The 16,500-nt window shown below is 36.7% G+C and overlaps 1 long non-coding RNA gene across 1 annotated transcript; it reads right to left on the reverse strand.

The window, feature by feature from the left end:
* Positions 1-11,712: 11,712 nt before the first annotated feature.
* On the reverse strand, positions 11,713-15,761 carry LOC110688313. The gene is made up of 3 exons (XR_002504546.1): positions 14,171-15,761; positions 12,790-12,904; positions 11,713-12,668 (listed from the first exon to the last, which is right to left on the reverse strand). It is a non-coding gene; the product is annotated as an uncharacterized LOC110688313 (long non-coding RNA).
* Positions 15,762-16,500: the final 739 nt, after the last annotated feature.

Genomic DNA, 16,500 nt, shown 5'->3' on the forward strand with positions numbered 1-16,500 from the left:
AGGACATGATGCAAAATATTCCAATTACCAAGGATAATAACTATTTTTAATAAAAATCTTTTAACCATAGTTAATTAATTATTTATTTTAGTAATAAAATAGTTTTATAAATAATTTTTTTAAAGAAAAACCAACCCCTTCCCTCACCAATCCAGCCACCACTTGACCCCCCCTTCCCCTGGCCGGCGGCGCGTCGAGCTCCCCACCTCCGCTGATTCTTCAACCCCACATCTTCATTCAACGATCACTATTCCCCTAACCCTAGAAACCACTACTCTCTTCAATTCGTTCTCGTCACCGAAAAAGGATTCCTTCCAACGGTAATCGACAACCTAAAGTTGATCCTCTGTCTTCTTCGTTCTCCATGGTTTCGTTCCCGGCGAAGAATTAAAGGCCAGATTGTTGTTCGCGCTCTCGTTCCCGACGAATTTGGTTGGAAAAGCGTGGCAGAGGATGAACTCAGATTGTTGCTGATCAAGATGTGATTTCCGGTTTGGTGAAGAGCGATTTGAGGTAGTTTCCTAGATTTTGATGCCGACAACATCGCTGGTGGCTGGGGCTGACTTATGGGTTTCGTTGATGGCGAGTTGCGTTGGATTTGAGGGTTTTTCTAGCGGTGGATTTGAGGAGAGAAATGGGTTTTGTTTTTCTAGGGAGTTGGGTGGGGCATCGAGGTGGGGACGGGGTTGCCGGCGGGGATTGGTAAAGATGGGCGTCGCCGGCGGGTGATATGTTCATTTTATATAGTATTTTACCCCATCCCTTGGTCATATTAGTATTTTTGGCTCTTTAGAGCCACTCTTATTACTAATATGTGTTTTCTAGTATTTTCGTAGATTTGGTATTGTTTTATAGGATATCGTAGATTTGGAGCGTTTTCCGTGACTTATTTGAGCCACTACGAGCATTGGAGTAGGATCACATTCATATGACCACATTCCGAAGCCCAAGGCCGCGTTGGAGCAATCAAACCGATGATTAAGGGCTCGGCGAAGAAGAAGAGACCGAGGCAATGGACCGAGTCTTAAAGACCTAAAGAGGAAATGCGAATTGGGCCAAGAAAATAGCCCAATCGAAGAAGTCCACATATGCCCGAGTGCTCGCCCGACCGGGAAGGCCCTCGCCTTGAGGCGCGCCCGACCGGGCGAGGCAGATGGAAAGAAGCAGCTCTTCGCCCGAAGGCGAGCCCGGCCGGGCGAACCTCTGCCCGACCGGGCGCGTGTTTCTGAGGAGATTAGCGCGACTTTTACTTTGTTTTAATTAGGATTTTCTAGCCTAAGTATAAGTATGCTTTTGTTAAGAGAGTTTTGGGATGTCTTTCATTAGTTTTAGTTTTTTTAGTTTTAGGCTTTTAGTTAATACTCTTGTTTTCTCTCTCTACACATTGGGTTTTATGCAATTCTTTATTTCCGTTTATTTTGGTAACGATTTCTTTCCCTTTTTATTTTCAGTAATTTAATTACTTTGATTTATTATGCTTTGTTCAATTGCTTTGATTAGTTTAGTTTTAATTATGCACGAGTCTAGGATTTTGGGGATCCTAAATAATATGAAGGGGTAATTTATTATTGTTGATTGTCAATGCTTGATTTATTTCCTATTGATTAATTTAATGTTATGCAATTAGATTAGCGCTGGTTTAATTGTATGAGTTATGCAATATTGATTTGAGATTCGAGAGATGATTATTGATGTTTAGGCTTAGTTTCAATAGGCAGGTTAATTTATAAATGGTTAAGTCAAGATTCGAGAGGTGCGATTTAATACCGGTAGATTAATTCTGTGATTGTAATACGTAGCGAAAGCCCTTTATGATCCGATTAATTGATGCATTGATAATTGATTGTTGTGTTTTACCCTGTAATTTTATTTATTAGTGAACCTATACCCTAGGCTTTGATTTATTGATTTCTATCCCCCTAGTTTAATTTGCTTTAGTTTATCTATTTTCCTTAGTTTAATTCTCTTAAAAACAAATTGGTTACTTGATAATTTAGATTATATTAATTAATTAGGAATAGAAAGACTTGTTTCTCTGTGGATTCGACGCTACTTCCCTATTTCTTCTAGTTTGAGGACTTAGGTAATTCTTTTGATTGGTGATACGACTTTAGCCTGTCAAAATTTGGCGCCGTTGCCAGGGAAACGGTTTTATTATTATTCCTAATTATTTCTGTAGTCTAGATTATTTTCTTTAGTCTCAGAGGACGCAAGTTCTTTGGGATAGTTTCTCATATTTATCTGTTTAGTTCTGTGTTTATGCCCAAGAGTTCTAGATCAGGTTACATTCCATTCAATCCTGAAATCGAACGTTCTTTTCATAGACAGAAGAACCTTTTTAGACAGGTACGAGTTACTTCCGAAGGTAATACACCTTTGGAACCCCCATCTGATTCTAGTGACACAGAAGTTCCTTCAGAACCAGAATCAGAGATAACGACTCAACCAACTCGCAAGCTCAGCGATTATTCGCAGCCGTCCCTAAAAGATTTTCCACACCTTGTTCCCACACCAAATCTCGAGGGGGTACAATTCGAGATTAAACCCCAGTTTATTGCTATGATCGAAAGGAAGCAATTCAGCGGAGCTAAGGGTGAAGGTCCAAATCTTCACATCTTGGATTTTTGCCAATATTGCAACACTATTAGACAAGCTGGGGTCACGCAAGACCAAATCAGGGAGATTCTTTTTCCCTTTTCTTTATGTGGTAAAGCTAAATTGTGGTATAATGGATTGAATAGAATTGCACTTGGTATTACTGACTGGAAAACTCTTGCTTTGAATTTCTATAATAAATACTACCCTGCAGAGAGGACAGCTTTGTTAAGGAGTTCGATCCAAAAATTTTCCCAAGAAGCAGATGAATCTTTATATGAAGCTTGGGAAAGATTTAAGGATTTGGAGAGAGAATGCCCCCATCATGGGCTAGCACAGTGGCAGATAATGCAAGCTTTCTACAACGGGCTTGGATATAATTCAAGAATGATTTTGGACTCTGTAGCTAACGGAAGATTTATGAATTTGGATGTGAATATAGCGAGCAATGTTGTTTAAGAGATGGCTATTCACCTATTCATAATTCCCAATATGGGAATCCCAGAGGATTTGCAAATAAGGGAAAACACCAAGTCGATTCTATATCCTTTTTGCAAGCACAATTGACTGCTATTAGCCAAAAACTAGATAGTATTAATAATTCTAATTCATCTCTCGTTGCTAATGTTTCTGCTATTGGTACTAACTCTGCAATAATCTGTGAAAATTGTGGTCTTGTAGGTCATTAGGCGCAAGAATGTACTAGTGCGCTTGAGAAGATTAATACTTTTCAGACCTATAAGCAAACTAGTCCATACTCTAACACCTACAATGCAGGGTTGAAAAATAACCAAAATATGTCGAAACAATGGTACAAATGTGCTTAATCCCCCCACCACAGGTACAACAACCATAGCAGAGGTACTACCAATCTCCACATCAGAGACCGCAACAGATTGTTACTCCCCCTTCAGATTCTGGCTTGTCAGAAATTAAAACGATGTTAGTTAATATGCAAAAACAGATGCAGATTAGAGATGCGCAAATTGACTTGATCCTAGCACATAATAAAATCATGGATAATCAAATTGCGCAACTTTCCTCTACTCTGCAAACTCGTAAGCAGGGAGCCCTACCATCGCAGTCAGTACAACCTACAGATCACGTGAATGCAATTACTCTGAGAAGTGGTTCAAAATACGATGGGCCTTCTATGCCCAAAGATGATGAACCTACCATTACAAAAATTGCTAATCCTGATTTTGTTTTCCCAAATAGTGTTGTTACTAGCCCTGCAGGGCTCCATGGTAAAACTAACATTTCTGATGATACATTGCAAGGTATAACTTCAAAGAAAGTTACAACTCAAGACAAGAGTGGAGATGTACATAAACCAGTTATCAAACTACCATTCCCTAATAGACATCTTAAGAGTAAGCTAGATAAGTAGTTTGGTAAGTTTCTGGAGGTTGTCAAGAATTTGCAGGTAACGGTTCCTTTCACAGAATTAATTACTCAAGTTCCTGCATACTCTAAATTTATGAAAGAAATTTTGACCAGAAAAAGATCTATTAGTGAGGTTGAGACAATTTCTTATACTGCAGAAAGTAGTGCTACTGAAAAACAGAATGGAGAAATGGGAGACGGAAAATATGGAACAATAAAATTGGGTTCGAATCCAGCCTCTTAAAAGATGGAGGGGAGCAGGAAAAGGGGGAAATTTTGTCATTACTTTTTAACCGTAGGCATCTTGTCAGGAAGTTGGTGGGCTCATCATGAATTAGGTCGGGGTGGCTGGTATACTACCATAATGAAACTGCCTTTTCTTTTTTTTTTTTACGTACGTATCCCCATTAGTTAATATACAAAATTGGAAAAGAATTCCGGGTCATTCAGATTTCAGGTTCGGGTTCGGGATATAGATGGAATCGAGAGGGAAGAAAGAGTCCGGTTTCAGAGGCTTGATAACCGGCTTCGCGGGCCCATTTTGGTCCACACATGGCTAAGATCCTGGTGCGGTGGCGTATCGTTTATTACAAAATAAATCTCCACCTAAACTAAAAGATCCGGGTAGTTTTTCTATTCCATGTCATATTGGTAATCTGATGATTGATAAAGCTTTATGCGATTGGGTGCTAGTGTAAGTGTTATGCTATTATCCGTGAGCTCTAAATTAAATATGGGTAAATTAAAAGCTACCAATATTACTCTGCAAATGGCCAATCGTTCTGTTAAATACCCTTTAGGTGTTTTAGAGGATGTTCCTGTTAGAGTAGGTAAATTTTATATACCTTTGATTTTAGTTATTCTTGATATGGAGGAAGAATTGCATATTCCGATTATTTTGGGTAGACCATTCCTTCATACTACAGGGGCAATAACAGATGTGAAAAGTGGTAAACTTACATTATGTGTAGGGGATGATAATATTACTTTTAATCTAAATAATGTCCCTAAAAGCCCCATGTTAGAGGAAAATCGCTTTAGTATTGGTGTGATTGATGTAAATAATTTTTCTAATAAGCCCTAAGCTCTCGTTAAAGATCCCTTGGAGGCGGTATTTTGTGTTGCATCTTCCACAGGAAAAACTAGTACATGGAAAAATGAAGTGGATGCTATAGAAAGAACTCTAAATTGTGTAGGGCTTGGGTTTGAAGATGAACAAGTGGAGAAAAATGAGCAAATTGAAAAAAATCGGACTCATAATGCTGTAGCGCGCCCGACCGGGCAAGATGGCTCTCGCTGGGCGCGAGAGGAAGTTTGTATGCGACCACAAATCGCCCTACCGGGCGAGACTTGCCCGATCGGGCGCGGAAGAAAAGAGGATTTTGGCCTACATATCGCCCTACCGAGCGAACATGCGCCCGACCGGGCGCGAGAATAAAGATCGAAAAAGGAGTTAATTTCGCCCGCCCGGGCGAATGGCACCCGACCGGGCGCGAGAGCCGGACAACAAAACTGGCCAACTTCAAGACGTCATATCTTTTGCGCTTCTCAAAAAAATTTTGCGTGTGACCTATCGTTGGAAAGTTCTTCAAGTCTACTTTCCAATGCAGTTAGAATCACTGCATTGTCATTTGTATAAAAAAAGTTATGAGCGAAATAGTGAACCTGACTCGTTTTTGCCTCTTTTCCTACTAACACTTTGTTTCCTTTTTGTCCAGAATTGTACCAAAGTGATGAATTGTGATGCTTGGGATGGTGGTGGCTACGAGTTTGATGACAAGGGGTAGTCACTTGGGTTACTAACTTCTCTTTAAGCCAATGAGGACATTGTCTGATTTAGCTTGGGGGGAATTTCTTGTATATATAGGCATTCTTTCTTTCCCTTTTCTTTTTATTTTCTTTGGTGTTCTTAGTTTAGATTTATTTGCTTTCATAGTATAGATTTTATTGCCTTCTAGGGTAGATTGTATTGCTTTAAAAAAAAGTACAAAAATACGTTCCAATGAATGATAAATCATGCTTCCCTGTGCCCCATACATGAAAATTGTTATGATTCTTGGTATATGATGATGAGTATTATGGATAGGTTAGCCATGATTTGATGTTTGATTGCTTGGATGCCCTAACATGAGTCAATTTTGTCCAACTATTTGTGGATTTGGTGCTTGGCTAGTTGATTTGGTTAGAATTGTGTGTTAGTTCCTGGTATGTCAATGAAGTTGAGTATTGGTTTGCAACTTTGAGTAATGTTTGTATTACTCATTATTATGCACATTGAGGAGGACGAAGACATTTGTTCTTTTAGGTGGCCTTCAGATGTTTTTAGATACATTTATTCCCTTAGCTTCTTGCTACCCATGTTGTTGCCTTGACTTTTTATTGTTTATTAGCCACATTACAAGCCGATTTTGCCTATTGGTTACTAGTCCCAAGCCTGTCTTGGGGGAGCTATTATTGAGTGATGAGGCGAGGGAGTTTGTAGTGTGCTTGTTATTTGCACAATTTGGGTGGTGTTGAGAAGTTGTTTGTTCTTGATTGTGGTTTATTTTGATGATTGTTGAAAGATTATTTCTCTTGAAAAAAATAAAGCATGATGTTGAAAAAAAGAGCAAAAAAAGAAAAAAAATTGTTTAATGTTCAAATGTTCTAGGAGAAGGTTGTTCAAAACAACAAGAATTTTTGAGTTTCAATGAAAAAAATAGAAAATCAAGTGTTAAAGAGTTCCAAAGTTTGTTTGATTCGCTCAAGTTCTTAATTATTATAATTTTTATGAGCGAGATTGTAAGAGTTGGGAATTGTTGATATTATTGGTTGTTTGGTGAATATTTGGTTGAGTTGAGTTGTGTTGGAGATGATTGGTCATTATTTAATTTTGACCTTAGTTTTATTTACTATGATTTGGCTCCCTTAAGCATGGCTTTACTCTCACATTTTCCCAAATTTATCCTACCTTTTACCCTATCCTTACATTACAAGGTTTGAAGACCATCCGACCTTTGTGCATAGAGTTGTATGGATGTGAAAGTAGTTGTTTGTCAATGCAAAGAATGATTTGATATATTTCGAATCGATTACTAGGTTGAGTGCTTGTTTTCTTAAACACACGAATGTTGTGAGTTTGGGAGGGCATTGTTCACATTAAAGGGTTGGATGGAGAGCGTTCGGATACATCTTATATCCGCCACATAAAAAAGTGAAGAGTGCGTGAGCACTAGTCTTGAATTCCATATACACTTGTGGTTTGCTCTACTTGACAATTGTTAGGGAGGATGAGTAGTTGGATGGATTTGATTGGTTGACTTTGATGCATATTTGTTGGATTTGCCTTGAATTGGTTATGCTTGGTTTTAATTGATTTTTGGGGTGAAGTATGCTTTGTTTGTCGATGAGCTCTTTGCTTCGGGACAAGCAAAGGTTTGGCTTGGGGGAGTTTGATATGTTCATTTTATATAGTGTTTTACCCCCATCCCTTGGTCATATTAGTATTTTTGGCTCTTTAGAGCCACTCTTATTACTAATATGTGCTTTCTAGTGTTTTCGTAGATTTGGTATTGTTTTATAGGATATTGCAGATTTATAGCGTTTTCCCTTACTTATTTGAGCCACTACGAGCATTGGAGTAGGATCACATTCATATGACCACATTCCGAAGCCCAAGGCCGCGTTGGAGCAATCAAACCGATGATTAAGGGCTCGGCGAAGAAGAAGAGACCGAGGCAATGGACCGAGTCTTAAAGACCTAAAGAGGAAATGCGAATTGGGCCAAGAAAATAGCCCAATCGAAGAAGTCCACATATGCCCGAGTGCTCGCCCGACCAGGGATATGGCTGGTGGCTGTGTGGGTTGGGAGGGGTAAGGCTGGTGGATGTGTGGTTGGACGAGGGGTTGGGGTTTTTTTAAAAATATATAATTTTTGTAATAATTAATTATTAAAAATTAAAAAATTAACCAAAAACCTCTAACTACAGTTAAAATTTTAATAAAAATTAATCATTAATGTTATAATTAACTTAATATAAGAAATTCAATGTTACCAACGATAATAAGAAATTTTACAATTTACCAAAGAGAAAAATGAAAAATTAAGTGTTACCAAAGAGAATTATCCTAAAATTTAAAAATGTTAGCATTTATTTTTGATTCATTGTAGAAAATTTGAAGAATTAATAAAGAGTGGGAAATCCAAAATTTACAATCACTAATAAAATGTAGGAGATTGTTTTTGTAAAAAATTTATGTAGGAAGAAAAAAAGAATTTGAAAGAGACCAACCGTCAATTATTTTTACTCCATAGGAATAGAATTGTGTATTTAGTTAATTTGTTCATAAAAGCCTTTAGAAAAATGTATAAATAATCAACAATTTCCAAACATTAGCTTTACCTTGAAAAAGAATTGAAAGAAAGAAAATCATCAAAAAGTGAGAAGCTAAACGACGCTTTTTTTTTTTTTTTTATTATTATTTTAGGTAACACCCACATTTAAACATGAATGAACAAACATACCTCACGTGTATTTCATGTTTTTCTTCCTAAGAACATCTTTATTCATGAACCAAAAAAAATTGTTCATGTTACTATTCAAAAAAAAAAAAAAATACTCTCTCTCATATACATCAACCAAACAAATAATTTCCAACATCCTCCTCTTAACAATGAACCAAAAAAATTGTTCACATTACTAATCACCTGCCCCACCTCAATTTATCTTTTACTAAAAATTAAAATACATACATAATTTACAATATATTAATCAGCAAAAGTGAATTTTTGTCAAACAAACAATTTTCACAAACAGTTTGGAAAACCAAACGATTCACAATTGTTCATGGAACTATTCACCATTCCCTCATTTTTTAAACATTATTTTATTCAAATAGTAACACAAATAATTTTAACTGTTCATTGTTAAGGATGCTCTTAGCCTCTAACTTAATTTAACATTCTCTCCTCCCAACAAACCACCACCGACCGAGGGCAAGGTCATCGGACACATCAACAGAGTTAAAGTCGTGGAGGGCAAATGCCTTATTTTTTCAAAACTCTAGGGGAGAAACGCCTATAATTTTTGAAAGTCCCTACGAGATTCGAAAATTTATGCGTTTCTCCCTAGAATTTTCTAGTTTTTTTTGCATTTTTTGTTTTTATCATAACTTTTGATCCCGAATTCGGATTAAACCAAATTATATATCATTGGAAACCTCTAGAAGCCTACTTTGTAACCCAATTGGAATAAGGTCAACATCATTTCTATATTTTAAGATTTTTGTCACTTAAAAGTACTTTCTATATTTTTATTGTAAATTTGTTTTGCCTTCGTTTTGTTGCATTTGCTGAAAATGTTGAAAGAAAGTGAATGCGTAAGGTCTAGCTTATTAAATTTATTTAGTTTAGTAGTTATGTTAAAAGTGGATGCATAGTTTAGGTATGTGAGTTGTGAACTACTTGAAAACGAAAGGATTACAACTATGGTTTTGTTATCCTAAACATTAGTTAAGGTAAACGAAAATAAGATAAGCAAAAATAAGTTAAATTTAGCAAAAAAAAATTAAGTTGAAATAAGTAGATGAGAACAAAGCTTAAGTGAGTTGTTATGCCGTGAGGGAGTTTGTGTCATTGAGTGAGAAATGATGAAAAAGCAGAAGAATTTCATGTCAATGGGAGGGTTAGAGCTCTCCGTGGGTCAATGAAGGCCTAATTAGAGAGAGACAAAGCAAATGTAAAGAGCAATTTTTGTATGGTTGTATGATAACTTTCTAGAGCTTCTGATCAATTATTGAGATTTGCTATCTTGTTATGTAGAGATTACATCATTTTTAGCAAGGTATAACATTTTTTCTAGGAAATTTGATTCTAATAATCCAATCTTTGTCCGGTCTTTTTTTATTAATCCGAGACCTTTCGATTATTCCACAATAATCCAAGTTTTGGGGGGTGTTCTATTCTATTAGGCCAATGTGACCTGCTACCTGTTCTTTTCTTTTTTTTCTTTCATTTTCAATTTTTTTAATTCATTTTTAATATTTTAACTTAAAAAAACAAAAATAAAAAAACTGATTATCAGTTCTTCCCTTCCCCATTGATCCCGATAGTATGTATCCACATCCGGCAATCCCTTCCATTTCCGGCCACCCCCCACTACAACAAATTATGCTTTTTATAGCGGTTAAAAATGCTTTTTATAGTGGTTTTTGGACCGCTATTAATCGCTCCGCTGTAAAAGCTAATGTACGCTTTTTACAGCGGTTTATATAACCGCTATAACATGTGCTTTCAAGATTCCGCGCAAATTCCCAATTACAGCATGTTAAAACCGCTATAAAAGTTGTGCTGTTAATTCCATTGCCGCCAAAATTCATTAAAAAAAACATTTAATAGTGATATTTTGAAATCACTATTAAAATTAAATTTAATAGTAATAACGATATTTTTTTCTATCATAACCTAATACATGTTTCATAAAACTTCAATAATTGTATAATAAATATTATAAAAAAGAATGATAATTTTGTATTAATATTGGAAAAATGGAAATTAATAATCCCACCTTTTGGTGGTCTTCTCTAAATAGTCCCACCTTTAACTAATCTCAAAATAATCCACATTTACACCTTATCTTCTTAAAATGGTCCTTTTTACCGGTTACTTATTAAATAGGTTAAAATCACCTATTTTCCTTTTTTTTTTCAATAAGGCCCTTCTACCACCATTACCACAACCACCATCACCAACAACACCAAGACTCCAAGGGCTCACCAACCAAGCAACCACCACCAGCAAAGCCATCTCCTTCTTCGCCACTTGCCAGCCATCAAAACCCACTTTGGAATCTCACAAGTTCTTGACCCAAACTGAAAACCCGATTGTCCCTGCCACTTAAACCCACCACCAGGACCACCCAAAGTCCCAAACAACCTACGCTACCTACCATACTGAATCACTGATCACGCCTTTGTCCCACTCGAAAACAATCTACCCAACATCTAGAAACCAGACCGTACCCAACCCGAAAACCCACCCCAACACCCAAAATCCAACCCTCCCTCCACCACCAAAATCTACCTCACACTAAAAACCCACAACATAAAAACCCCACCCAACTCACTCTATAACCCGTCCCACCGATGCAGACAGGCTGGTGGTGCAGGGGTGTTTGTTAATTATGACGAGAGTGGTGAAAGAGAGGAGAAAGAAAGGGTGCAGACGCTAAGGACGGTGGTTTTGAGTAGGCAGGGGTAATAGGATGGGGGAGGTATGAGAGAGAAAGCTTTTCTAATAATTAGAATTAAAATTAAGTTAACCTATTAAACCGGTTAACAACCCATGAGGACCATTTTGAGCGGATGAAGTTCAAAGGTGGGATTATTTTGAGATTAGTTAAAGATGGGATTGTTTAAAGAAGACCACTAAAAAGCGGGATTATTAGTTTTCAATTTTCCATTAATATTTAAGATCTAATAAAGAGTTTTTCAAGGTCATAATAAAACAAACTATTAAAAAAATGTGTTCTAAGAAAAAGAAGGTAAATCAAAATACGCCAAAGTACATAAATTTGTTGATTCCTTCAACCTAGCTAATTTGTTGGACTACATAGCGCACCCACTAAGTTCTCACTTCATCAATTTGAATTTGATCATAACTTGAGAACTGACAATTTGAAAAGTACAACAAAATAGCAATAAAAGAATATTAGATAGCAATATGCACATAAAAAAAAAGTAGATACATTTTTTTATGACGAGATATTAAGTAAATCATATATATCCACATATTATAACTTAGGTGGTAATTAAGGCAATATACAATTAGGACAGAAGTTTGTTACTTTAATAAACAAATACTATATTAACAAGTCGATAGCCTAGCATTTAAATCGAACCCAATGTATAAAAAAGCTCGAGGCGCGCTGAAGCGAGAAGGGTCATACAGCGCCTAGGTGTAGGCGCGCCTCAGTGCGCCTCTTTGAAGTGAGGCGCACTGTACACAAAAAAAGTTGGCAGAAAAGGTGCGCCTCACTTGCGCCTCAAGTGCGCCTTGTGCGCTTTGGGTGCGCTTCATGCGCCTAGGCTGCGCCTTACCAAAAACGTCTCGCCCAGACCAAATTAAGCGCTTACCCCATTTCGCCTTGCGCCTTAGGCGCGCATTTTCAAACACTGATCGAACCTTGCACACACAAAAATTAACACACAAGCGCCTGTCATACTGCCACATAGGTAACCAGATAGGCAACCAGTCAACATACTCTGCCAGCGGCAGCAGTGATAGCAGCAAAATGCAGTGACAGAAGCAAACCCCAAGTAGCAAAACGACATCATATAAGGCAAAAACAAGTACACCTTCGGAAGGAGGAGGCAAATTAGGAGAGTTAGGAGATCATAAAGACACAACCGAGAAATTCAGCTCTACATGTTATATACAGTTTATAAGAAAATTTCATTCCTTATTTGTAGCAGTTAACTTGATTATTGTACTAGTCACTATAGTGACCATGCTCACTAATACACAAGCATAAAGCTAGCTCACTTTCAATAATAAGATAATCACATGAACACAAATTAAACCAAGAGGCATACCTCACTTTCTGATCTTTAGCTAGAATAATCTTTTAATGGTGACAAATCCAATAAGATCATTACTTTGAGCACCAGGTCTACTACAATCAACATTGTGGAAGTACTCAGGCTCATACCTTAAAGAATCAAAATCAGGTGATATATTGCAGAAAACTTACTTAAGTTAGCTAAGCATAAATAAAAAAAAAAAAGGATAATTAAATAACAACAAAGGTAAGTAAAGAGATGATAATCCACCTGATGGGAAAGAGATCAGCATGAAATTATTGAAGAATTCCTAAATCAAAGAGTCTAATTGGTCGGCATGCAATAAATGGATGGTGGCTTTCAAATATCTCATAGTTCAAAATATCTGGATTAGGTAAGAAGAAGAAATACGCAAGCTAAATTAGTTCGAAATTCATAGAAATTACTTTAAGTAGCCATGTACTATTTCACATTTGCACATCAAACTAAGACAATTCTCACAAATTATAAAATCACAAAGGATAGACACAATCCATTTGTTGAATGGAAACACATAATGATGCTATCTTTGAATATCCCTATGTTCATACAATCCACAAAATTTGATGGTATCATTGATTCATAGATGATACTTGCCTATGCGGAGTATTTAACTACTTTGATTTACCTATCAAAGACTTTTCGTACTTTGCTTTACCTACTGCACCTTTCAAAACCTACTAAGGGAAGGTTGTAATAACCAAACTCAAGGCAACAATTGCATCAAGCTGAAATTTTGCAATTTTTATATATTAAATCCCTTCGGACCAACTGAAGTACAATCTTCTGTTCGGAGACAATCGATTAAGTACCTATGAGTGCAATCAGTTGTGCTCAAGTGTGGGTTTGCTTGTATCATGTTTTCCATTAAAGCCTAGTTTCTTTCGTTTCTTCATTCAAAATATTAGGTCCTGAAACTTTGTTGTTCAACATTAATCTCTTTGTAATTTATAGCCCTTCCCCCTTCCCCTGCTTGCATGCAGTACACTACCCCTCTTTCTAACAACATGCTGCATCACGTAGCCCCTCTCCCTACACAATGCACCACTACCCTCCCTTTCCCTAAATTTATTTCAGTTAATTTATTCTTCAATATGAGTTTAATAATAGTAGCAACAAATTCAGGAGTAAATTGTTTGAATAAGTTATATGATGTGATGACAATGCAAGAAAATCATTATATCATGAAGGCAGAATACCACAACATGTAGCCCACTAACTAATCCATCGCTTAAAACGCATTAACAAATAATCACTCAACTAAATTTATCTTTACAAAAAAATTGCTTTTTTTTTCTGGTAAAACTCCTAAAAACTCAATCAACCATAGAAACCTAGAAATTTATATCATATCAAAAATATAGAGAACCAAATATCAACTAATCAATTAATCAATTTTGGGGGAAATTCATCCATTTGACCAAAACTATAGACGCTGCTTATAGTTTCAACCTAAAAATTCATAAACCGATCAAAATCATTGGCGATTTCAGACTAGAAATCCAATTAAACATGTATAATGAAGATTATGAGTATCAATTAAATTAAACACCACAGTTTCACTAATTAAAAGCATGAATATCAAAATTCAACTTATGAGTGGAAAACAAACCTAAAATTGAAGATGAATGTGCAGTTTATTGTAGCCCGTAAATCTTGAATATCAGTTGAATTGTATTGAAATCGGGAAATCGAGTGTGGGAAAGCTCAATCGAATTTCATGCGAGGGTTTTGAGAATGAAGATGAGAGCAGAAATTTTTGGTAAGGGGACGAATTGAATAGTGGCGATTTAGCTTTTAAGTTTTTAATAACTCATGTTTTAACAGCGGTCTATATTAAAACGCTATAATAACAATACATATAATAAATAACCGCTATTATAAGGTGAGTATCATATCTTTTATAGCATAACCCCCCAAACCGCTTTAATAAAAATGCTATAAAAAGCTAATTCTGTACTAGTGCCCTCCCCCTGACCTCCCTATGGCCAACCTCTCCCGGCCCCCTTCCCCTCTTTTTCTGGGTGTCGCGTCATCTTTCTTCGTGAGCGCACTCCATAACCACACCTTCTGGGTCTTCAAATTGAAGATGCTCTTTACCAAATTGCTGCAATTAAAGGCCGGAATTGTTGCAATTAGTGGCGAATTGATTTTGTAGGTGGCGAATTGGTATACTTTATGGTGTTGTTGGTTGGCGAAGCTGGCGCTGCGGCTGCAGGCCTGCAGCTGGGGGTGCTGCGGTGTTAGGGTGTTGTTTGGAACTGTAGAAGATGCGGGTAGTAGGGTCTGTGGGTTTGTGATGATGTTGCGGGAGAAGTGGTGTGGCTGGTTGTTGTTGTTGCGGGAGGCTGGTTGTTGTTGTTGCGGGAGTTATTGTTGTTGTTGCAGGCTCGCGTTGCGGCAGGAAGAAAGTTACGTGAGATGGTGGTGTGGTGCGGCTCGGTGGTTATTGCGGTTGGTGGCTAGTAGGGTGGGGTTCCTTGCTGCCGAAGGTGGAGGTGTGGTGGGCAGAGCTCTGGCCGGAAATGGGAGCCATTAATGGAGGTGTGGAAGGGAGGAAGAAGATGAAGAGGAAAGGAAATTTTTTATTTTATTAATTTTTTTTTTTAAAATTTTAATTTTTTTTTTAAAAAATCAAATATATTTTTTGGACAAATGAAAATGCAACACATGACAGATGACTTATTATTGTAGATTAGAGACCTGCTTGGCCTAATAGAATAGAACACCCAAAACTTGGATTACTATGAAATAATCAAAAGGTCGGATTAATAAAGTAAGACTGCCTAAAGCTTGGATTATTAGAATCAAATTTTCCTTTTTTCTATTAGGAGATTAGCTTGTAAGAGGCGGGTGAGCATGCATTGATGCATATCTGATTATCTGTACAGAGCTTGTACATGATTCGTAATGGGATGATGTGGTGATGATTGTTTTCTTCGCATGTTTTATTTTGTTGTAATTTGTGTTTTTCTAATGAGTGCATTGGCCCATGCTCTGTAATTTAACTCATTTCTAATTGCGGTATTATGGATAATACAAGTAAGTCTCGTTTTTTGTTTTAACAACTCCAATATTTTCAAGTAGCAGATGTCAAGCAAGATTATGAAACCGGTGATACAACGATGGTGACTTTTAAGGTTGACTTTGATAAAGATGACAGTCAAGAATCTGCTATATTGATTGATATATGAGCATATATAATAAACATTACCAACTTCTTGATCTGGATTAACCGACCAAATTTATTAGGGTTTATAAGTTGTGGATTATGCATGATTTCACTCATTCAGAGCATTAATATGAATCAACCAACCAAATTAATCCCACGGGATCTTTCCTTTATTGGTTCGTAAACGTATTAGGGCTTAGTAGGTACTAGGTAGTATAGGGTTATTAGGAGTAGACACCCAAATGCCCTAATAAGGAGAGGTGAGAAGGTTCTATGGAAATATTGTAGTCCTCTATTTTAAACGAATTTGAGCTTCAATTTACATTATCTTGGGTTTTCATTTCATTTCTAGGGTTTATTTTATTGATCAATGGTCGGTATGAATTCTTATTTTACAATCCTAATATGAATCAATCCAATCAAGTGTATCTTAACCAAACTCAATTTTATCTACTCATTGCCTATAAACAGTATGATATGTTGTCTTTAAATCTTATACTACATACTTGTACATTCTACCACTCAAAAAGTTTATTGACTATTTCACCCTTTACTTAACTGCTGATTTACTTCTCCTTGCACGCGATCCAACCTTTTTGCCCCTTCTGACCTACTGATGTTGCTTATGCTTACACCTTAAACTCCTAAAGGGTGTTTGTTTAGGGGGATAAAAATGGTGGGATAAAGATAAAAGATGAGGACAAAAGAAAGTAGTATTTGTTTGGAGGGATGAGGATTACAGGAGTAGGAGATAGGGATAAAAGCACCCA

This window comes from Chenopodium quinoa, unplaced genomic scaffold (assembly GCF_001683475.1).
Source record: "Chenopodium quinoa cultivar QQ74 unplaced genomic scaffold, ASM168347v1, whole genome shotgun sequence".
Classification (NCBI taxonomy): domain Eukaryota; kingdom Viridiplantae; phylum Streptophyta; class Magnoliopsida; order Caryophyllales; family Amaranthaceae; genus Chenopodium; species Chenopodium quinoa.